This window comes from Sebastes umbrosus, chromosome 1 (assembly GCF_015220745.1).
Source record: "Sebastes umbrosus isolate fSebUmb1 chromosome 1, fSebUmb1.pri, whole genome shotgun sequence".
In the NCBI taxonomy this organism is placed as follows: Eukaryota; Metazoa; Chordata; class Actinopteri; order Perciformes; family Sebastidae; genus Sebastes; species Sebastes umbrosus.
In genome coordinates this window covers 43,217,490-43,242,912 of record NC_051269.1, presented here as the reverse complement: position 1 = coordinate 43,242,912, position 25,423 = coordinate 43,217,490, and the positions used below count along the sequence as shown (strand labels likewise).

The 25,423-nt window shown below is 46.1% G+C and overlaps 1 protein-coding gene across 3 annotated transcripts in view; it reads right to left on the bottom strand.

The window, feature by feature from the left end:
• Positions 1-25,423, bottom strand: part of plxnb1b (plexin b1b) — a 128,362-nt gene that overhangs the window by 85,639 nt on the left and 17,300 nt on the right. For all 3 annotated transcript variants that reach the window (XM_037766287.1, XM_037766306.1, XM_037766297.1), the window contains one exon: positions 10,156-10,226. The gene's annotated coding sequence lies outside the window, so the exon portion shown is untranslated. The remainder of the gene's footprint in view (positions 1-10,155; positions 10,227-25,423) is intronic.

Here is a 25,423-nt window from a genome sequence, read left to right as displayed (position 1 = left end):
AGATACCGATACCAGTACCGGATCCGATACTGTGCTCATGTACTCGTACTCGCAAAACAGCTCTAATAGAACGGTACCGATACCACTTTACAGCAGCGTGACGTTAACCTATTGTCACCATCTTTCGGGTCCTCAGGCTCTACCTCCCCGACGGTGCAGGCAAAACGGGCCGGTGGTGCGCCCGACCCCGCTTGGCCGGGATCCAACCTCAGCCGGTGCACACCGGCCCTCACTTTCATTGCACCAAGGGGTTTTGCTTGCACCCTCTGACTCACGCGTGCGTTAGACTCCTTGGTCCGTGTTTCAAGACGAGTCAGGTGGGTTGCAGACATCGCCGCAGACCCCACAGTCTGCCCCGGTCGACAGTCACACCGTCCCTCTCTGTCAAGGAGAGAGGGCGCAGCGAGTCCTTTGTCCGCGGTGCGGCGAGGTCCGGGAAGGGAGCGCTGTAAATCTCCGACCGCGAGCCACCTCCGCCCCGAGCCTTTTCAAGCCGACCTAGAGCCGGTGGCGGCGCACCGCCTCGTATGCGGGACTCCCCAGCCTGCCGTGTGTCGCTCACACCCTCCAGCTGGCTGTTAACGAGGCTCTTTAGACACAGAGAAGTACTCGTATCGGTACCCGGTATCGGAGAATACCCAAATGTAAGTACTTGTACTCGGTCTGAAACAAAGTGTAAAACTAAATGAAGTTGATGGACCTACTGTCTGTACAGTCTGTCTGTGTTGTGTCCTTCTTGTTCATTTAGGAGCTCACAGAAACACCCCGATAACAACACGGATTCATTATTCTATAAATACGTGTCTGCAGCTTTTCCTTTCTTGTGTTTCTCTGTTCAGCGTTTAATTGGTTTCCTGGTTTAAAGCGAAGGGAAACAGTGAGGATGGGCATGTCCCCCTGCCCCCCCCCCGGGGACCAGCGATGGGGTCTCAGTGTAATGTGTATGTGGTGAGGTGGGGGGGGGGCTGTAAAATGGGGTGTGTATTGTCTTTTCATCCCCTGAGGTATGGGAGGGTGTCGGAGGGTCAGGCCTGCTCCCTCAGGCCGAGCTCACCTTATTGATCAGCATCATGTGTGTTTAACTGAACCCCCTCTGGGTCTCATCTGGCCTCCATTGTCTCTTCCAATCCATCCTCTCTTCATGTCATCACTCCATTTCCTCATCACTGCCCCTCTTTGTCTCTCTAATTCAGCTTTCTGTCTCTCTGCGTCTTTGCTCTTTCTCAGTCTGTGTATTAATTTAATCCGTCTTGGATAGATGGAGGGGGAGGGGAGGACGGAGGCAGAGGACGGCGGGTTAAATGAGAAGAGAGGTGAGTGTACGGGACGAGGGGGAGGAGGGGAATCATTGAGAAGGAGAGAAATAAGAGACACTCGCCATGGTTACGACGTGTCTGGGGAGACTCCATCACACCCTCACAGATCTACGGCTCCATCCTCACTAAGACATTTTCTTTTTAAGACATAGAACTTCCGCTGCGTTTCTACGTAGCGTCTACACTACTCCGGTGTTTTTGAGCCCCTAAAACGGAGACGTTTGGAAACGCTGCTGATCCCGTTTTAGTTTTAAAACTTGTGTTTTAGTCTGGACGGACAGAAACGATGACGCCCACGTTCTCTTCCTGAGTGGGTCTCATCAGTCATGACGTGTTCTTCCCTGATTGGTCATCACGTGAACCTTTTCCATAAGAAAACAAACATCAGCCTCGATCACCATCGGCTTCATTCCAACACGGATACGGAGTTCCAAGCGTTGCTGACCTTGTTGTCTCTGCTCTCAGCTGCTGTGCAGTTAAATTCAGTATTTTATAAAGCTGCTGCCTACATGTGCAGGAGGAAGGCTATGATTCAAGCGCTTTGCATCAATTTCCGTGTCCAGCGCCGCTTCCTGTTTACACCGGCACGCACATGCCCAGTGTACGTGAATGGTCATGTGATAAGCATTTTTAGGCGTGGTAGTATGGACGGAGATTAATTCTGAAAGGGCTCTAAAACACTCGTCTGGATAGAGATGGTTCCCGTTCTAAAACATCTGTGGATGTAGACTAATTAAAGTATCTTAACTAGAACAAGAGACAGGCCGCCTTTAATGTTCTGAATAATATGAACCAGTCTTGTAACAGATGGGAAAACGCTGAGCCAAAACCTCAGAAACGAACAAGCAAATAATCAAAACCAAACGACTAAACCACAGCAGAGCAGCAAATTGCATTTCCTCTCATTTTAATACATTTGAATAGGAAAGAGCAGAGTGTGCTGCGTGCAGGCCGCGGCCCGGCTGAGGACGCCTCATTAGGGATGAATCTAATCTGTTGTTTTACTCTGCTTCTTTCTTCTCGGGGGTTTGGACAAATTTGCATCCACAGATTTGGGTGGTGGATCACAAAGATGAAGGTTCTTTGTAGTTGGGGGGTGTTGAAGATCTAAACAAAGGCTAAAGCTCTTCCTCTCCAAACCTCCTTGTTTCAGCATTTTCCTTTCAAAGTGGGCCACATTACGGAGGGAAACCCGTGGATGACCCACTTTAGTTCACCTTTTCACAGCCTCCCCCCACGTCTCACAGAGCAGAACATCAAAAGCGGCACACCGCCCAGTAAAAGCACTCAACCCCGCTCGGGTCTAATATCCTTCAGGTCTGGAGCATCTTGGAGCTTTAGAGAGGAGAATATAGAGCTAAATGGAAAAGAGCTTCAGGCTGCTGAAGAGCCCGAGTGACTGAGTGAACGTCCTGACAATGGTCAAGCAGCGATTGAGATTCTGCACCGCGCTCGGCTCGTCCGGGAAGCCCGAGAAGACTGTAGGTGACTTTAAAAAAAGAAGGACACAATCAGTGAAATGAGAGAGCGGCCGCTCCTCTTCATTCCTCCGTCTCCGTCGTGGAAGTCATGTTGAAAATACAGACAACAAAAAAAAAAGAGAAAGAAGAAGAGAGGACGACTAAATGACATGATTTGATTACACTGTTGTGCTCGCTGCGCTGCGAGCGCTCCGGCTGCCTCGCTCCAGGAAAGTCACCTTGTCTGGTTGAGGGTGCGGAGATAAGCGGGGTTGATTGCACTCCGTATTACATCACTTGTTTGTTTAACGCTTTCGTGTACGGACAGTCAGACAGACAGAAGAGAAACAAAGACTACAACTACCGCCTCACGGCCGTATGCCTCCGCCAACCAGTCCAGATGCAGTTTACCTCCATGTCTGTCGTTTCTTCCTGTTAGACATTTGTGTGAAATTGTCATAATTAGCATATCAATTCTTGAGTTATGGCCAAAAAGCGTGTTTTGTGAGGTCACAGTGACCTTTGACCACCAAAATCTAATCAAGTTATCTGGAGTCCAGGTGGACGTTGGTGACAAATTTGAAGAAATTCCCTACAGGCGTTCCTGAGATATCGCGTTCACAATAATGGGACGGTTATACGTACGGACCACAGACTGTATAGAAGAAGTGGACAGAGTCACCGTGACGTCACCCATTAGTTTGTGGCCTCAAGTTCGGCATTTTGGCCGTCGCCATCTTGGTTTTTTGCAACCAGAAGTGATGCGAGAGGGCGGAGCTAAGAGCAAACAAACACTAAAATAAAACATTTTTAGGCGACCAAAAAGGTTATAATTAATATTTGATTAAGTGAGAACACACTGTGAAAGGGTTAAAGTTCTACGACGCAAACACGGACAACTCCCAGACCGGACAACGCCGTGGTAGCGACCTGTCAATCAGCAGGTAGCCCCGCCCTAAAGCATCCCCTGCTTTATGGTCTATCTGACTCTAAATGGGACCATCATTTACTAAATGAACATCATGCTGTATTGAAGAAGACTTGAAACATAAACTCATGTTTACAATGTTTACTGAGGTCATAAATCAAGAGAGAAGTAGACTCATGTTCTCAGAGACTTCTATAGAACCAGAGGAGTCGCCCCCTGCTGGCTGGTAGACAGGATGAAGGTTTAAGGAGCTTCACTTTTCAGACCCGGAGGTAGCCCCCCCGTATCAGTTCATCACTGACTCCAGGTGGACGTTTGTGCCAAATTTGATGAAATTCCCTCTAGGCGTTCCTGATATAATGGTACGTACGTACGGACAGACAGCTCGAGAACATACTGCCTGAATAAATTAAAAAAAGACTCAATAGTTGGTTTACCTGAGCAGAGGTTTACCTGAACAGAGGTTTACCTGAGCAGAGGTTTACCTGAGCAGAGGTTTACCTGAATAGAGGTTTACCTGAGCAGAGGTTTACCTGAGAGGGCGTGAGAGTGAGTGTCTTTACTAATGTGTGTCTGACCAGCTGGAGCTGGACTCTTTGTCATCAGGAACATTTCGTCCCATGGAGGGAACAAATGGCCTGCCAGTGATTTACAGCCCTCCGGGGAATGGATTTATGATTAGCAGCCTTTTTCTGAGATGACCACATCCTTCTGGAATACCCACAACAACAATACACACACACACGCGCACACACACACACACACACACACAGTTATAATGGATGCACTACTGACGGACTTAAAGTCACTAAAGCACCGATTACAAACACCATTACATCCCACATGGTCACCTCTGGAGGGAACTACTGCTGTTTGTTGTGTTTGCCTCCAGCTCCTCGAGGGGCCAAACAGACCGTCCATTTATTAATGGATTAATCCTCCCGTGATCTATTCCATCACACGGACCACAGAGAGCAGCGTATCGTCTGTTAGGAACAACACTGTGATGCCTTAAATAAAGCTAAAGGGTCGACTTCATTCTGATCTGAATGAAACGGTTTCATATTAACGCTAACGTTAAAAAGTATGGCCTGTTTAACTTCCTGACAGAAACCAGTGTGCAGACGGTAAAGAAGTGGATGTTGAAGTACATGGGATTTATTGTTTTTTACCGTGGTATCGAGAATCGTGTAATTTCACTGGTTTTGGTATTGACTGCTAACCTTCTGGTGTTTCTGACATCCGTACAGTCGACCATCATCCTTTAAGAGGGAACCGGTCTGGGTCAACATGTGGCCTCAGAGCAGTTTGTATTAGTCACACCACACCCCGTCATCACGTCATCACGTCCTCTGATGAACATGTAGACATTTCCACTGGGAGCATGAAAAGCAGCATTCATTAATCCACCAAATAGAGAGAGGAACGTCTGTTGTTAACAACCCTCAGTTTACAAGGTGGCACTCGGCTTAAATGGACGTAATGAGGATTAAATGACCTTTTCAGAAAGAATCATGAAGTACTAGAACATCTGCAGCATCTGATCTTCCAAAACAAACTGAGCAAAACTGTAATAGTCAGACAACAGCAGCAGATGGTGGAAAGAGTGAAAAACAACCAACACCCTCTTTACAACAGGATACAGACGTTTGGGAAAGGAGCGACTCTCACCGATGTGAGACGGGGACGCTGTCGTCATCACTGTGGTCATCAGTAAGTCTCACCTTGCTTTGAGTCACACTGACAGCACCGTTTAACATCAGTCTGAGAGGACATGTCCACTTTGTTGGGTCGGTTTCATCTGGAGCAGTGGACGCACCTCGTGGAGCTGCCAACCTGATTTATAGACCTTCTTCAGGCTGCATCCAAACTAATACCTTTTCATTTTAAAACAACAAGATCTCTCCATACAAGCAAGCCTTTTAGAAAGAATCTCAATACTAACACACAACACAGTTACAAGGCTGCTGGTTACTATAGTCTACCTCAGGCCTTTTGCTCTCTCTCTCTCACACATCAAATTTACCTTCAAAATGAACAGTTACAAATCAAAGTTTTACTACATTAAAGGTCAAGAAACATAATAAGCAGAGATAACAAAAGGAAAGTCCTCCGTTTTATGTCCATCAACCTCCTCAAAGCCTCACACTGTGCCTTTAAACACCCGCCCCGTAGGGTTGATAACGCCGCTGGACACGCCGTTCGCAAATCCCTGCAGGCAGTAGTAGCGTTATAAAATGCTGAATTTACTAAACTAAAAACGTCAGCGGCGTTGCAAAGTCTCCGTTTTAGGGGCTTGAAAACGCAGGAGTGGAGTGGAGTGGACGCTAGGCATGAACGCAGCTAAAGATATGTGTTTTATAACAAAAAGGTATCAGTGTGGACGGAGCCTGAGAGTCTGTGAGACAAAACAGTGCAAACCCATTTCACCCAAGTGGTACACATGGCAAAGGAGCACCTGCACAAACCAACAATGATCCACCGAGCACATCACCAAGCACGTACCGTAACGGAGTAAACAGGAAGTGAGAAAGCTCGCCTTCAGGACAAACATAGCAGCAGTATGTCAGAGGCTCAGCAGTCCTGCAGAGTCCTCTGATGAAGCTTCGGTTAATCTGTGGACGCAGTGTGGGCTCCTTTAAGCAGGTTTACTTGGTATCACTCCAGATTCTTTATGAAACCCCCTAATGTTAGTTAAGATGTCTGATACGCTTAAAAGCACACTAATCTGCAGCCCCCCCGTCGATCCCTCCATCCCTCTGGTTGTGAGAGACCTGCAGCAGATGTGCTGTAACACATGGTCGATGTGCAGGCAGAGGAGCCATTGTTTCTTCAGCCATATCACACCACAACAGCTGCTAATGCATGGAACAGCATGCATGTATGGGAATGTTTCAGTCAGGACTCAATGAGACAAAGCTTACAGACTGTGTGCTGGTGGAAGAGCTGGTACAGTGTGCTACTGAGTACTCTAGACTACTATTATAAAGAGGAAGAAGGATCTTTCAAGGCGTGTGTTAAGGCCCTGACACACCAAGCCGACGGTCAGCCGACGGTGAGCGTCTGTCGGTCTAGTTTTTGAGGTGTGTCCGGCACCGTCGGCTCTAGAGAGAAATCACTCTGATTGGCTGTTCAGCTTCAACCAATCAGCGCATGAGAAGAGAAACGGAAGTGAGGAAAGCCGACGAGTGAAGTCAAGAGGACACACAGAAGACTCTCCTCATGTTTCATCTTCATCTCATCTGATCGTTCAGACACACGGATATTTACACAGCAACATGAACATCTGGAATGAAGCTCAGTGGTGAGTGAGAGTGGTGAGAAAACGGTCGTCAGACGTCGCTTTGTTTCATGTAGGCATCATAATAACAGCTTGTATATCCTCCGTCCTCCGTCTTCCTGTTTCCCTTTTAGAATGATGAATACAGACTACCGCCGTCTGCTGGTGTGGAGAGTTATTTCCTCTCACCAGGAGCAGAACGTACGAGCTGACTGGCCGTCGGCTGGAGTCTTTGCGGTGTGTTTGAGTGCAACTTGTTGGCCGAGACAAAGGAGAAGTGAGGCGACGCAACAGTCGGTCTCCATCGCCGCTAGTTCTTTGATGTCGGGTTGGTGTGTCTGGACCTTTACTGAAAATGAAAAGATCTTCAACTTGTTTAATGTTGCCTTCACTATCGGGCTGAGACGATTCCTCAAGTAACTCCATTACCACAAATCCTCTTCGTTAAATCCATTTATCTACATACTGTGTTTCACACTGAGGATTATTACGGTCGCTAAACACGCGTATGAGTCCGCTTCGTTACTGGATGCTTTCAAGACAGGCTACAGAAAACAACAGAAAGTGGATCCTTTCAGGCTGAAACCAGTTGGAAGTTACTGTTGGAAGCTGGTTTTTCTTAATGTGAACTACATCAAATTTGCCAAAGCTGTACTTTATATCAGGCTGTAATTTGTAGAAGTGCACACTTTACAGGGTGTCGCTGGGCACTTTGGTTGCAAATGAAGATGCTTCACATGTCCCAGTTTGTCAAGTACTCAAAGCTGGCCCTGACTGCCTGCTCAGACTGGTTATTTCATCTGTTTTGCATTTTAGTTAGGCACGGTTCTTGTACTCATGTTAAGACAACACTAAGAACTAATGCTGATATATATATATGTTAATGCTCAGCAGAATAGGTGAGGTATCAGGACTGAAACTGTCAGGCATCTTACATCGAAGGTGTGAATGAGAACCAGCTCTGAGCCTCAGTCTGACACAAACAGCACAGTTCCCCTCATGGACTCTGGCCTGCAACCAGACTGCAAAGAACACCTAAATCAACCCTGCCTGGATGAAGCCAACAGAAGGTCCGTTTGGACGTCCCTCCCTGCTCTGTGTATCCGTTTCCTAAATCCGATCAGAGCTGGTTCCAGTGTGGTTCTCTTCTTATCCTCACCTCTTTCTTTAACGCTCTATCTTTACATTGTTAATGACATACTTGGTGTTCTATCAAACCACAACATGTATTTTAAAATGACACTGTGAACATGTTGTGGTTGTTGTTGGTACCAGACTCTCCGTGGTGAGGAAGCACAAACACACTCTGCTCTCCTGCAGTGTTTCCTGTCTACCCTGGCTGATCATTTCCCTGTAATCTAATGCTCGGCTGCTCATCTCCGGTTGGCCTTAGCTGTGTGTGTGTGTGTGTGTGTGTGTGTGTGTGTGTGTGTGTGTGTGTGTGTGTCACAATTTCATCCAACCAGTAATTCACCAATGATGACAGCAACACGCACAACTGAACTTCACCCTGTCTGTCCCCAAACTAACCTCAAAGTCACTAGTATGGACATGTGTGTGTAGGCGTGAGGGTTTGTATATTTGAATGATTTGCATGTAACACAAGGTCAAGTATATCACCTGTTGAAGCAAATGAGGTGTGTGTGTGTTAAGAGAATATACTGTGTATGTGTGTGTGTGTGTGTGTGTGTGTGTGTACTGATCAGCTGACACAGAGTAGAGCTACTGGATGTCTGCAGACAAACTGAAACAAGAACCCAGCTCCAGCTCCACAGTACCAGATCAGTGAGATGTCTGGTAGAGGGAACCAGAGTCTGAAGGGTTTCAAACCGTGTTTTTAAATCACGGACTCAGCTGAGTGCTGGAAACAGAGCAGAGATAATGTAGACTCATTGATAACCTCTGAGACGTTTAGTCACTAAATGTGTCTGTGCACAGAAAGTCTGGTGACAAGAAAAGAGTGCCAGTGAAAAACAATCTGACAACAAGAGAAATGGTGCATTCTTTGAGGCCTTTGCACACCACGTCTGGATTTACAAATAAATATAACCTCACGTTCTGTCACTCACTTTACACACACACTTTTTACACACACACACTTTTTAAACACAACTTTCCTTTGTCATTTAAGTTTTCGCTTTTGTTTTGTATCCCACCAAAGCTCAGAGAGAGAGGACTTGGTGTCACACACCAGCAGGGTGGAAGCTTCCGAAAACGGGTCCGAGCCTCGTTGGACGGTTGGACGGTGTCTCAGAGCACTGGGCCAACCTGCCACCCCGTAACGGGCCGGGCTGAACGATGGGTTCGGGTTATGTGCACAAACTGCTGACAGTGAGATGCGACCCCGGGTGCTCTGCTTATGTGAAACATCTGGCTGGATGCACGGCCCACAACGAGAGGTTATGAGAAGACATAAACAGTTCACCCACCAACACCATCCGCCTGATTCAACCACAACAGCTTCCTGGCTTCCCCCTCTCCGGCTTCTCCTCCAACCAGGTCCTCCTCTCTCCCCCAGCCTGGGAATAAATAGTCCTGGCTCCGATTTCACAATGTAATCACAACACTGGGCTCTGTGGGAGCGCCCAGAGGAGAGGAGCCGGGCAGAGAGGTGGGACGGGGAGGAGGAGGACTTGGACAGGGAGGAGAATCCAGGAAGGGGGATCAGTCCTTAGTTTATGTAACCAAGGTCAGCTGGAGGAAAAACACAATAATCCTTGGCTAAGGCAGAAACAGTAAGAGCACCAGGGAGGAGGGCTGAGCGACGGAAGGAAATATGAAAACAAACAGATAAAAGTGGCAGCGGGGAGGCCGGCCTCCGTTAGCGTGGCCTGAGCTTCTGGTTTGGCATGGGGAGGAGTAATTGGGAGCAGCCGCTGACACTTTAAATAGCTGCCGAGTGTGGTGGGATGCGGTTTGGGGGGGGAAGTGGACTTGACACCGCAGGAGGAGGAAACGAATCCCTTGAGCCATTGTGCCATTGAGATGAATGTAAGGAAATAGTTAAAAAAAGCTTGAGTGATCGTTCCCCAGACACATCTGGATATTCTGGTGTCAGCAATGGGCAAAAAGGAAAATCATTTGATTATATGAGAATAAGAAAAGCTACCGTTTCTATGACGGGGTGTAACTGTTGCACAAGCATTAGAAAGACAAATGTAAATCCCCTACCTGAGGAAGTTTAGTGCTCTTTTCCTGCCATTTCCAATCGTTCCACGGCTCCCATGAGGATCTGTCCCAACCTGGAGGAAGACGAGCAGTTAGAGAATCCACAGAGAGCATTTTACAGCTTTTCTTCCCTAAAAGCCAACAGCGTGACATAAAGTACAACACCAAGCAGAATGTGGAAACAGATGATAATAGCAGGAGTCGCTGGGTGAATAATCCCCCTCTACAAAGGGAGCTTAAACCGTTTGCAACACCTGCCATGTCTTCTTAATTCACGCTACGCAGGTGAGAGCCTCTGTTAGGAAACTATTGTTCAGGACAACAACAAAGACAAACGGCTGCCACCGAGACGACGTGACACACGGCCTCTCTGTAACACTCTCAGAACACATACTCTAAGCTATGTGGACGAGAACGGGTAGAGGAGATCAGAAGTTAAAGAGCAGTGAAAGAAAAGTTAGATTATGACGGAGGTTTAAAGTCTGTCTGTCTTCCTTCACTCCTCCCGGTTGGAGGCATCGACTGAAACCATAATAATAACCATCATTCATAACAAACATGAGTCCAAAGAGTGCTGTTGAAAATATGCTACCACATCTCAATGGATGACTGATGGATGGACAATAGTCCACCCAGTCAGCTGCAGTTTAGTGAACAATGATCCTACTTGAGAATTTACTTGAAATATAAATCAAAATTGTGGAAATATTAATTCTTGTTTTTATTTAGTGACTCAAACTTTCATTCATGATCAAGTTAAAATATCAATTCCTCTGATGAATACTATGGTAGTTATCTAATGGAGACGATAATCCTAAACGCTGATGCTGAATTGAAGCACTTCCATTCAATCATAGCGCCTCTGTCGCCTCGCTCGAGTAACAAGCTAACAGCTTAGCCTGGTTCCAGACCTCTGAATCACGGCTGTGCCTCCAAAGTAACCCACAAGTTGGGGAAACTCTTGCGAGATGGTTAAGGTTAGGCATGGACCTTGAATAGTTACGGTTAGGATAGGTCGTCGGGCAGCGAGTTTTCACAATTGTTTTGATGACCTTCTAGACACAACTCTGAATCACAGCCAACGTCTCGGATTCCTTTAGCAATTTCAAATGAAAGGAAATAACAGTTCAGTCTGATTAAAAGGCTCCTAACAGACGACTTCAGATTTGTTGTTGTGGCAGTTTTACTGTAATGGTACGTGTCCACAGGGTGTTTGGAAGCTAGGGGTCGCCACCAGGCACCTGACTGGATGAACCATGAACGTTTTCTCATATTATGAAAATAGTTCACTGGAATGTTTTTCTGAAAACATTTGAGGCGACAAATAAGTCATGCAGTTGCTAAACGGTTAGTTTAAGAGTTTTTCAGTAGTTTCCAGAGGCGGCGCGTCGTGCTGGACACAAAGTAGCCTAAACTTCAACTTTATGCAAATGAGGAGCGGCCAACGTGACGCCCCGTCTCTACAAAAGCAACGTGCTGCTACCAGAATGCATTGCACTGCTGCTTGAATAGACACCGAAGGGGAAGCGTGGAAACGACGGATCGTGTGGACACGGACCATAATACAGTTGCAACCAGCTTTAACTTTATCCACAATTTTCCAATTTGTGAAATCCAAAATGCGTGTTCTCATCATCTCTCAGATAGTTTGGTGTCGTGACGGTTCATGTCTTTCTAGTTTCCTCCATTTCCTGTTTACATGACAACAGTAATTGTCTAGTTTACCAACAGGGCAACAGGGAATACAGGATACAACAGCGTTCACAGCCTGGAAATACACCAGGAGTTTTAAATTCCCATCAAGATCATTACAGGTTTAATATCTAACTTCCATGTTCAAACAGTAGCGCAAACTACTAATCAAAAGTGACAGCCTTAGTCTGGACTTAGTTAATATATATCGTCATATTGCCCAGCCCTAGCCTGGACTACATTTAATACACAACATGTTGAACACAATAACACTGACTTCTAGAAACTACTGTACTGTATATTACCAAGCTCAAACAACCAAGCTGCATGGGCCTTATTCTGAAAAACAGATGGAATGAAATGAAACTCGGATCCCTCTTGGCTCTTTCAAGCCCAGTAAATTCTCATTTTATGCTTGTCCTTCACCACAGGTGTCCTGGAGCAGTAAAGCAGTATCATTCCTTTACCACAGGAGATCCAAAATGTCATTGCCAAGGAATGCTGCCTTAACTTGGATGAAGCTTTGTGGTCAAACTTTTGGAGTTTTTCCAATCCACGCTCAAGGTTGTAAGAGAGAAAAGAAAAAGTGGTTTTAGGCTGCGTCGCCCTCCACCAGCTGATCCTACCTCTGCCCTCTGGCCTGGATGTGTTGGGTCTTGTTCTGTGGAGATTCCCTCAGGTGAGAAGCTAACTAACTAGCTCATATATAGACTGTGAGGGTGAGGCCTGAAGCTGAGCCGACAAGTTTGAAGTTGAAAGTGCAGAAAGCCTTTTGATGGGCTGACAGGATCGACGTGACAGGAACAGGAAGGATTGCAGTCTTTGCTCTGATTTCTGTTTCCTACTCAGGGATTGAAGCTGACTGGTATCACACAATGGTTCATCAGGTTGAGCAAACAGAGGACAGATAGCAGGGAGTCTGGAGCACCTTTAGTGGATACGCTCGGCTCTCTGAGACTAGAGGCGGGGGAGCCGTGTCCTTCAGCCAACAGCTCTTTTGACGCCAGGCCAAATGAAGAAACCTTATGTAAGAGCACTCTCACGTTGAGGGGGCGACTTGAATCCGGATGCATTTAAGCCTTAATGGCTCCCTTTGTGGTCATGAAAAGGGACTGTGCCGATGTCAGCCGGGCTTCCCATTGTTAGGAAATGTACAGTGACTCAACTGGTGACACGGCGTGTTCGCTCACCCATGCCAAATCCAGTGAGTTACCGGCCAAAAAAGGCGGTCAAACATCCCCTCCGCCACCCCACCGACTATACGGAGGGACATCCCACCCAGGAGTCCTCCCAGACATGTCCACAGCCCCAAATACACAGGGACTCTTTGACAGCACAGAGACAAGAAGAAGAAGTGAAAGTCAACTGTTCGTTCCATTGCAACGTCAGCGCCCAGCAGCAGAGCTACGCTGCCGCCATTTTGGACTGAAAGGGACTACCAGACGCCAGTACGTGTCGTTGAACACTAACCATGGATGTAGAAGAGGGTACAATAGACCACAGACCATGGATATAGAAGAGGGTCCTTTTGTCCTTCGTGTTCGTAACTAGCCTACAACTCCATTAAACTCTGTTGATGTCATGCTACTAGCGCTACTAGCTGCTGGCCGATAGCCGGTTGTTTGTGAACAGAGACGTTAATACATCCACCCCGGTACAGGCTGACAGCATACAGCCCATGGGTGTGTTATAAGATAATAAAAGGGATGAATTACAGCCAATATATCCATTATAACAGCCGCATACAGCTAGCAGGAAGCTGTCATACAGCTAGCAGGAAGCTGTCATACAGCTAGCAGGAAGCTGGCAGAACCAGATATGTACAGTATGTGTCTGATGTACGTTCATTATGGTGAGGAAAATAACTCTGGATTCAGCTGTTAGTTCATTTTACTACTTTTAGGACATGATGATTTAAATGAGGATATGTAAGTGTTCCTATTGGGAAGTTGATTTATATCCTCTGATTTACAGACGTCTCTTTATAGATCCATGAACACAGACTCACTGACGTTTTCAATACAAAATGTCATTTTCAGTCCATAAAAGCAGAGTTCAGTCTCTTTGCTTCTACACTCTTTGGCAGAGAGTGAACAGACTCAACCTAAATCAGGTCGGATCAACATGGGAAAGGAAAACACCACTGCCGCGGCACGGTGGTGGCAGGGGGGCATATTTTCTGTAAACAGGAGAACGTCCTTCAAAGAAACTAAAACTGTCACAAAAAGGATTCTCGTGAGAAAACAGACTTCAAAAAGAGGCCGTTTCCAGGCATTATAAAGACCTAAAATTAGCGCGCGCTTTCACCCTTCTGACCTGGCAATGGTGTGGAAGTTTGGTACACATGCTAGCACCATAATGTTCTTTTTTGTTTTACTGGCTTCTTGATTTCGTCGGTCCAGCGGAGCTGGAACATGCACATATCCCAAACACATCAAAAAACACTTCACAGGAGGAAATGACACAGCGTTACCAAAACCAACAGTGCCACCATTCCTGAGGTTGTTAAGCCGTCGGCCTTAAAGCTACCATCGACAGCGTGCCCTTGGCTGCGGCCGCTCTGTAATTAAATACCAGAAATTTCATCTTTTTTTCCCCTCTCTGTTCCCTGGAAAATATATACCGGGTCTAAATACAACTGCTGCCCTGCCCTCTCCTCTCTGGCTCGTTGGCACAGCGCTGATGCCATCCTGCTTCATTCCTCAGCTCACAGAAGAAAGGTCACACCAACAACAGATCCCACCAGAACCAAGGCAGGAAACGCAGCTTCAGTGTCACACTGGAACTGAAATAGTGTTGTGGTTGAATTCCTTGGAGCCGGAGCCGAACGTGTCACTGAATCCAAACAGCAGAAATCTTTCTTGGAAGTAATCTTTGAACTTTACAGTGAACTAATGAGAGACTGGGCGTCCGTCTCTAAGCCTTAATGAGACAGAGGATGAGCGCTTTCCTGCGACAGCTCGCTCATTAAGTTTAATTGTGTTCTCCCAGTGAACACGACGAGCAGCGTACCGCCTCTACGGCCGAGTCATTCATCTGCTGTAGCATGTTTTTACCATGCAGACACGGATAAGCACATCATCCTAATCTGACAACAACACATGGTGTGTGCTAACTCCTATTAGCAATGATTGATTTTTAGAAGTCAGTGGAGGAAACACACACATAAGGGTCATCTGCCTGCTTTAATTACCAACGCTCTTTTACTATGTGACAAACATTCCTTAAAGAAAGAAAGCTTCAAATGTTTTAATCATCTCTTATCTATAAACACACACTCGCCCTCATCGTGCCTGTTTTAAACTAATGCTGAATTTGTCTCCATCCCGTTTCAACACGCTTCTCTTCAATATATTCATGTTGAAATGTTTCAGTCTGGAGTTTCCAACTCTGCCGTCTAAAATAAGACCTGACTTTAAAAGTGTGTTCTGTTCTGTCCGTGTTTATCTTCATTTGTAAAGTTTAAAACCCAGGGGGTTGTAACCCAGTAACACTAATAACCCTTTCAGACTAACACAGGTTAATCCACACTGAAAGGGTCAGTGCACATCACCTGACCTGGCTTTCCCACATCCTTTGCTGCCCCTGAACAATATTTGACTTTGGTGAACCGGCTTTGCTTTTCCAAATGGGAATTCAATTGAATGGTTTTAAGGTTTAAACTTTTGAGCAACTTCCTGATTCATTTAAAAAGAAATAAGAAGATAGAATTAGGATTTTCAAGAGAAAAGATGTTTGGGCGGGCAAACAAGCTGAAACTAGGGATGCTAATTTTGAAAAATGTTCTTAACCGATAACCGACCCTCGTTAACTGATTATTAAACATTAACCGACAAGATTAGTGCCTCACATGCAGCGGTGCTCCAGCTGCAGGAGCACAACAGACAACTGAGTCTCCAGTTCAGCATCCGGGAGCGTTAACTTAGCAGCCACGATGCTGCGTTCACTGTCTCCAGTTCAGCATCCGGGAGCGTTAACTTAGCAGCCACGATGCTGCGTTCACTGTCTCCAGTTCACCGTCCGGGAGCGTTAACTTAGCAGCTACGATGCTGCGTTCACTGTCTCCAGTTCACCGTCCGGGAGCGTTAACTTAGCAGCCACGATGCTGCGTTCACTGTCTCCAGTTCGCCGTCCGGGAGCGTTAACTTAGCAGCCACGATGCTGCGTTCACTGTCTCCAGTTCGCCGTCCGGGAGCGTTAACTTAGCAGCCACGATGCTGCGTTCACTGTCTCCAGTTCACCGTCCGGGAGCGTTAACTTAGCAGCTACGATGCTGCGTTCACTGTCTCCAGTTCGCCGTCCGGGAGCGTTAACTTAGCAGCTACGATGCTGCGTTCACTGTCTCCAGTTCGCCGTCCGGGAGCGTTAACTTAGCAGCTACGATGCTGCGTTCACTGTCTCCAGTTCGTCGTCCGGGAGCGTTAACTTAGCAGCTACGATGCTGCGTTCACTGTCTCCAGTTCGCCGTCCGGGAGCGTTAACTTAGCAGCTACGATGCTGCGTTCACTGTCTCCAGTTCGCCGTCCGGGAGCGTTAACTTAGCAGCTACGATGCTGCGTTCACTGTCTCCAGTTCGCCGTCCGGGAGCGTTAACTTAGCAGCTACGATGCTGCGTTCACTGTCTCCAGTTCACCGTCCGGGAGCGTTAACTTAGCAGCTACGATGCTGCGTTCACTGTCTCCAGTTCGCCGTCCGGGAGCGTTAACTTAGCAGCTACGATGCTGCGTTCACTGTCTCCAGTTCGCCGTCCGGGAGCGTTAACTTAGCAGCTACGATGCTGCGTTCACTGTCTCCAGTTCGCCGTCCGGGAGCGTTAACTTAGCAGCTACGATGCTGCGTTCACTGTCTCCAGTTCGCCGTCCGGGAGCGTTAACTTAGCAGCTACGATGCTGCGTGTAGTGTCGCGTACATGCAGCCACTTTCCCAGTAAAAGTCTCCACCGCAACTTTAGTTTAGTTTAGCAGGTTGTCAGCTGTGTGTCTGCCCGGATTATCGATAGAGAGTATCCGACAAACAGTGTGTGTGTTTGTGCTACGTTAGCATCTGTAGCTCTGCTGGTAGCTTCGTGCTCACCATTGACACACACATACAGTCTGTCAGCGCGGCGTAACTTCAGCGAGTTTCCGACAGACCTTTTAACCGTTTTAAGCGTTAATCTATTTTTCTGCTTGATGTCGGTTAACGGTTAGACGGTTAATTATTAACATCCCTAATTTGAATACATCAGCAGCAGCAACACTGGGAGGCTACAGAATGATTTATAAACCTAAAATAAATTAAATTAATAATGGACCCGCCCTTTAAATGTTGGTTGAACGTGCTTCTCATGGTTTCATGTTCTCATGGTTTCATGGTTTCATAGTTTCATGTTCTCATGGTTTCATAGTTTCATGGTCTCATGGTCTCATGGTTTCATGGTCTCATGATTTCATGGTGTCATGGTTTCATGGTTTCATGGTTTCAGTCTCCCCGGGCTCAGCAGCCTGATGTGTCCCTGCCACGCCCGTCAGACACCGTCACACATCTGCTGAGTCAAAGCCTACACCGGAGGTCTCAGTCGGTCTCCGTCGGTCTCAGTCGGTCTGATCTGGACGCGGCAGACGGACAGCAGGTTTGTGAATCTGTAGCAGATGTTTAAATAAACAGCAGCCAGACAAACCTTCTCCTGCAAACACCAAAAGCTGTGTTGAAAAAATAATCCTCCTCAAATTCGCAGTAGAGCGAGAGGGAACTTGTTCTTTTGCTTTGGGATGAGGCTCAATAATGAATGGGATATGCAGCAGCAGGAGAAGCCCGGGGGCAATCAATGAGGATATCCCCGTCTGACGCTGGGCCAAACCATGAAGCCTTCAGTACTCTGTACAGTCAGTCAACAACATCAGGACTCATCAGTTTGACTTTTAGGATACAAAACACACTTCATCTGTAAAGGGAAATATTTCAAACTGATTTTATCAAACTGTTCCTGTCTGTTAATCCACCCACAGATTTACTGACATCTGAATCTGTGTGATGTGGAAACACAAAGCCGGGCCGACGCCTAATTCACTACAGAGCACGCTCGTTTCATTTTCATTTCTTCCAAATTATGGGAAGAAAATCACATCACGTCCGTGCAGTGTTTCCACGACATTCAATCAGCGGTGGCAGCCAAGACTGAGAGACTGCCACCAGCTCTCCCAGAGGACCAGTCACACAAACAATCACAGTCACTTCTGGGTTGAGATGAAGTGATGCTCCACACCGTCTAAAGGATAAGGCTGCTGATCCAAGGAGCAATTACAGAACTACTAATATAATATCGATAAATATCTACACGCTGATTTCAATATAATACAAAGGTTGAAAAGTGAAAGGAAAAAGGGGCATTGCAGAGTTGTCTCCGTTATGCATGAAGACCAACAGAAGGAGCAGAGGCTCATGGGGCTTTCTGAGAGGATTGCTCATTTCTTTAGCCGTCTTTAGACCTGTAATCTGCATTTCCCGCCACTTAAAATCCATGCAGGAACTGCTTGCTTCATGAGCTGCTAATGCCGTCACTCCAGCTATGAAAAGAGTTTTGATTTGGGGGCGCTGGTTAGCTCACCGGGTAGAGCGGGCGCCCCATGTATCAAGTAGGAGAGTCCTTGCTGCAGCGGCCCAGGGTTCGAATCCGACCTGTGGCCCTTTCTGCATTGTCATCCCACTTTTCTTCCCATTTCACCACTATCACTATCACTCTCAATAAAAGCCCAAAAAATGATCTTAAGAAAAAAAAAAAGAAAAGGGTTTTGATTTAAAGTAATGCATCTCTATAAAACGGACTTAAAGAAGACTTCTTCAAGCATCAAATTACATTAAAAGATTTGAAAAGCAAACAATCCAATGTAGCAGAAACACTAATGAGGATATGAGATCTAAATGAGGCCATCGCCGTTTGATCGCCTTCTGCGATACAGGACACGGGGTCGTGGGGTCGCTACAGTAATCAGTTTGTTGTCCGTGATCAATAGGCAGCAGACTGAGCATGTGTAATCGATGAGGGCCGGGGGAGGACGGGGTCGCTGTGGTCCGATGACGTCATCCGTATGGTATAGACCAAGCAGCCAGCCGACGTTTGGAGGGAACATTTATATTTACAATCACAGTCTGACGTACGAGTTCCTGAAGATAGAGAGCTCTAAAATATGATATTTTTAGTATGGCTGTCATTCGATTAAAATATTTAATCGTAAATGAATCACACTGTTTTATCAGTTCTAAATGAACCTTAAAGGGAGATTAGTCAAGTATTTAATCCTCTTATCAACATGGGAGTGGACTAATATGCTGCTTTATGCAAATGTATGTATATATTTATTATTGTTAATCAATTTGAACATGGACATGACAGTTTTTCCTCGCCAAATTTCAGCTTATGTTTGGAGCGTTATTTAACCTCCTTCACAACAAGCTAGTATGACCTGGTTGGTACCGATGGATTCATCAGGTTCTCTAGCCGTACCAGGCCGTATAGCCGGGCCCGCTGGAGGGAAGGGAGGCACGGGAGAACCAGAATCAGGACTGAATGGAGCAGACTGTCGGACCCTGCTGCAGTAAAATGAGAGGTTTTCTAAAGGGACTCTGGTGCTTGGAAACACTACCGCTTTAGTCCACAGGGGCCGCCAAATATACCGCTTTATTATATTTTGGGTTAACCCCTGATGTGGGGGATAAGCAGCGCCAAAACCATCACCATGTGTGTCTGGATGGTAGAAGTGTGTGTGTGTGTGTGTGTGTGTAGAGGTCCTGACACCGTGTTCCTGCTACTGAAATCCACTCCGGCTGGATCCCAGTGGGATCACATGTACAGGTCAGAGGGATAATACTGCCTGTAGCTCAAACTAATAAGGAAACACGGAATTCATTTTAGAGAAAAGTGTCAGAGATTTTGGGTACAAACTGGTTTTGGAAAATGTTGAGCAACCACACGCTCACTAGCAGGGTGCATTACATCACACCTGTTTAATACCCCAATAAATACAAGTTACGGATTGTTGTGAGAGGGAACGTCTAACAGCTTACATATGAACATAGCTGCTCTGGTATTCTGGCTATTTTTGGCTGATTAGACTTCTTCTCTGGACCATGTGGACGTGTACACATTAGGGCTGTCCTCGACCAAAGAAACTGTTAGTGGACCGACACTCATATGATGTTGACTAATCCATTAGTTGATTTAAAGGGATAGATCTGTAAAAGTGAGTTTCTCAACAAAGAATCCCTTTAGATCTGGTGTTTACCAGAGATGTGTGCTCAGAAGTTACCTGGATAAAAGTCATTCAGCATGAAAAAAGCAAAAACAAAACGACTAATCGACTAAAGAAATCTTAGTTGAGACCAAAACGGCCGATTACTCGACTAATCGACTAATCGGGAGCAGCCCTAGTACTGTTTGATTGACATGTAATCTATGCAAGCTAACATATGATATTAAAAATATTACACAGCAAAACTACTGAAGAAGACGTCATAACCTGTCCACGTTTACCCTCTGAGCTCAAACACAACAGCCCTGTACACACAACTAAGATACCAACAGATGACTGTAACATCAGCTTCATGATAACTAGCAGTCAGTCTGAGCTGCTCCAGTGGAAACAACGTCTAATGTGTTTCTGTAAAACAGCATAATGTCGAAACAGGAGGGGTAGTTTGTGTTGTAAAACTTTTACGGCTCCCTTCGCTGATCGTCGCTCCTGCTGGGTCACGCATGAGGTAAACCCCCGACACTTTACCGCCCTGCTCTCTGACAACACAAAGAGACACTCCGCGAGGGGAAGCCGGGTTTTTACATTTATTGCTGCCAATAATAATGATATTTTTTAATATTATTGCAGAAGCTCAATGTGTTTGGTTTCCAAATGTCTGCAACAACCAATGGAAATGCAGACAAATAATACCAAAACGCATTATAATTATAATTATTATTATTTTGGCAGAATGTTTTCATTATTTCTTCAGCCAGTGGATGCTCGGAGTCTTTGCTGTACGATGTCAGAACGCTGACTCAGGTTAAAGGGACAGTGTGTAGGATTTGGCGGCATCTGGTGGTGTGGTTGCATATTGAAACCAACAGAGTACCCCTCCGCTCACTCCTCCCTTTACAAGACTGCAGTAGCGTGAGCCAGCAAGTGCAAAACGTTGGTAACGCCGTGGTATCTCAAAGAGTATAGAAGCAAAGAGAGGAAACGTCTGTGCTTATTTGACAGCAGCTGCTGCCGCCATTTTGGACTGAAAACGCTTATTATATTCATCATATTTTATTGTTCAACACAGGCCATATGACAACATAATAGAAATAATTTTGTTTTACTTTTGTACGGCACTTTTTAGGCTGACGTTTTACTGGCGTCCGGTAGTCGCTTTCAATCCAAAATGGTGGAAGCGTAGCTCTGCTGCTCGGCGCTGATGTAGCAATGGAACGAACAATTGACTTTCACTTCTTGGTTATATGCACTCTTTCCCTTTCACCTCGCCTACTTTAGGAGCGACGAAACTCAGACGGCGGCTGGCGGTAGCATGGTTGAACACTCTGCGGCTCACGTTACCGCAGTTTCACAAGCGTGTCGGAGAACTACGGTGGCCTTCAGGTAGTTTGGCGAGACGGGCCGGTGGTGCGCCCGACCCCCACAGGGCCAGGATCCAAACTCAGCCGGCACGCGCCGACCCTCCCTCTCAGCTGGCTGTTAACGAGGCTCTTTAGACACAGAGAAGTACTCGTATCGGTGCTCGGTATCGGAGAGTACCCAGATGGAAGTACTTGTACACGGTCTGAATAAAGGTGGTATCGGTGCATCCCATGTTGATAAGAGTATTAAATACTTGACTAATCTCCCTTTAAGGTACATTTTGAACAGATAAAAAATGTGCAATTGATTTGCAATTAATCAGGATTAACTATGGACAATAATGTGATTAACTGCGATTAACTATTTTAATTGATTGACAGCCCTGATTTAAAGACTAACTGCTGTCACTTCTACGTGACTTTTACCTTTTTTAAGTCAAGTGAAGCAGCAAGAAGAGAGGTTACAACAGTTTGATTTGGACAAACTGGACATACAACATCCACATTATTGTGCGTATTTGCACTCACAGATCAACTACAAATGCTAGCACTGAATTGAGTTACACACCAACACATCCTCCCCCCATAACCCTGGAAACAGAGGCCTGGTTCATTTGCAGCCAGATTAAAGATACTGAGGTGAAGCGGGTGGAAAAGATTATTCCTAGTAAGCAAGAAAAAAAAACCTTAAGCTCTCCATTAATAACATGAAGAGAGTGTTATTTATGAACGCTGCCTCCAGGCTCGTTGGTACACACACACAAGTCTAGTATGCTGTGAGCTATTACATTACAACTTTCACAGCGACATTAGCCCAGCACGCACACGCGCACACACACACTCACACTCACACTCACTCTGGACTGTGAGTTAGTGGCACAGCGTGGTTCTGGTTTTATTCTCCAGGATTACAGTACAGTAAACGAGGAACGGAACCAAAATTTCAGATCGGCTTAAAGACCGTCTAAATCAAAGCCTTGTAAATCCGGCCCGGTGGGGCCAACAGTGCCGCCTGTATACTGCGACGCTGTGTGCCGCGGCTCAGCTTACCAGCAAGTGGCAAAGGTTGCCGGGAAACAGTGAGGGTTCACAGGGCGTTCACAGTCACACACACACACAGATGCAGTCATACAAATATTTCAACATGAGTCCGAGTACCTCTGTGCTGTTAAAGGCTCCGGAGGGGAAAAGGTCCCGTTGAGGGAGTGTTGTGTGTCAATGCAAGGATAACAGAGCCCCGTGACCCCTGACCCCACTGGGGGTGTGAAACAACAGGAAGTGTCATGGTAAGAAGACACATGATAGGCAGGTTGTAAAAATACTGCTCTGCTGAGGCAACATGTCTGTAAATGACAAGTAAGTGACACTTTAGTGGGATAACATGAAGGTTAGCAGGAGCTCCGTCTGATAAAGAGTTATAATGACGCGTCATTTAAAGAGTTAAAACAAACTAACATTTACCGGCTTTACGGACGGGAAGACGTGCTGCTTCTCTGCTTCTCATTCCACTGCTAACTAAACGCTTTTTAGTTTAACAAATCTGAACTCAAGGTCCACTTACTAGCATTTTCCAGGAGCATCTTATGGTCTTCATCATCGGATGGAATCGAAAACTTTACCTTACGTTTTTAAGTTGACAAAATAAGCGATTTGTACGTACGACTTTGAGCTCTGGTAACTTGTGATGTGTCATTTCATCTGCTGACCAAGAGCAAAGGGAATTTATGCCTCACTTTAATCGTGCCGATATCATTTGTGTTAATTCGCTGTAGACGCGTCAGAGAGGAGAAGGAGGGGCGCCCCGGTAGCTCAGTTGGTAGAGCGGGCGCCCATAAGGCTGTGTCCAACCTGTGGCCCTTTCCTCATGTCAGCTCCTCTCTCTCCCCTTTCTAGACTATCCACTGTCCTCGAAATAAAGGCTTGAAAAACACCCAAAGAATTATTTAAAATAAAAATAAAAAGAGAGGAGGAGCTTGTCTCCATGGATACCAACAACTTTTCTCTCCTCCATCAACCATGGAAGAAATAACCTCTGTTGCTTCTTCTCTGTAAATGTTGGTGAAGTCCCAGATATGTCAGAAAACCAAACGCTGTCGTGTCTGGGTTCATGACATCCCCCAGCGGCGAGCTGTATTCACATACTGTGAAATCACACTGACTGTATCTATCAGCCGCCACACGTCTCTACTGAGGTATGAACCCAAAATAAACAGATTGTTCTGTGATTTAATATCAATAAACAGATCAAAATGATGCTGAATTAACTACATAATGATGCCGATTAGTAAAAAGTCTGAATTGATGCTTTGTCAGGTCTGTTACCATGACGACAAGCAGACAACTTTTAAAATGCTTGTTTTCTGAATGGAGTCTGGATGGATCAGAGTCAGGCTACGCAGCTGCTCCATTAACACTCAACATGACGTCATCTAGAGACGTCGTTGTTTCTACCACAGACAGTCTGTGGTTTCTGGTCTCTGGACAGATGTGATGGACTATCGTAGCTCTCGGTGACCACAGACATACAAGATTTATTCATCCTCCATTTCTGATTCAACAACATCAGGACGTAAGAGACCACAGGAGGACGATCTCAACGCTGAGCGGCTCTCACAACACAGAGACACACTAATTTCTCGCTCGAGCTGAAATATTTAGACTCTTTAGACGAATATGAAAATAATGCCAATTTCGCGTGTCAGCTGTCATTCTCATTCCTATTCGCCACTTTGCATTGTCTTTGTCTGTAATCCCACTGTGCAAACAGTTCCACTTCGCTCATGGTGTGAACACATCATTAGATTCAGGCTGCGTCTGAAATCGTCTACTATGCTCTACATACTGAACTGCAAATACCACGCCGTTTCCTCAGAGCCTCCTTGCCGGTTGGAGACAGGTAACCATGGTAACCTGTACCGTCCTCATGTGACCAAACGATGATTTGTGAGAATAATTAAGTCTGAATTCATTTATAAACTATATATTACACCTATAGCAAAGTGGGATCTTATACTTACACCTAAATGGAAGCGTTATTGACGTTACAGCTCCGTCCGTCAAAGTCGGTTATGAATGTTATCGTTACTACCGCATTGCAAAATCTCACACTATTTTAGCGTACATATAACATGTTAGTGTTTTTTTAACTACTAATTGTGGCGTTTTCTCTTTTCCGTTGACTGAAGGATTACATGATCCACTACGGGCTGGAAATTTATGACCATTGCTTATGAGACCATTTTAAAGCCCACTGTATCATTTCAAAGGGCACGGCTTCCTACAGCGAGGTGAGGCTGTTTCAGACGTCCTGAACATTGTTCTGTTCTAGTGGAGTCCACCAAGGTCCTGAACTTTTAACACGCCTATCCAACATTCGTCTTTGGCTTTCCATAGCAACCCCCCTTTTCCCAGGACAGAGGGTCCCTCCCCCCAGGGCGTTTAAAGGGAGTTAAGGGGGGAGTCGATTTAGGGGGAGCTGTCTTGAGAAAAAGGGCGTTTCTAAGGAAACTGAGCGCTCACTGTTCTCCAAGAGCTTTCATGGTTGCCACTTGGCAACAGTCAGCTGTCGGTATTTCAAAACGCTGCTTTTCACGCTTGCCTGCGTGCCACGAAAAGCCCCACACACACACACACACACGCACACGCACACACAAACACACACACACTCACACGAAGTGAGAGAAAGCGTGACTCGTCACCGGAGCAGATGCCTCTCGCATTGTTGCCTCTGGAGTCAAAAGCCAGAGCTCATAGCTGCCTGACGTCATGTAAAGGATATTCAATTTCAAGCGCGCTTCTCAAGTCCATTCATTTCAAATCATAATCCTCCGATGAACGGCCGCCTGTCTGACTGCAGCCGTGCAACGCAGAGAACAATTCAGCAAGAGCAGAAAGCCATTTCACACCGATTACCAGACCCGAAATCAACATATTCCCCCCATAGAACAACGCTTGATTGAATTCAAGGTAACTTCACAAAGTTTATTTTCA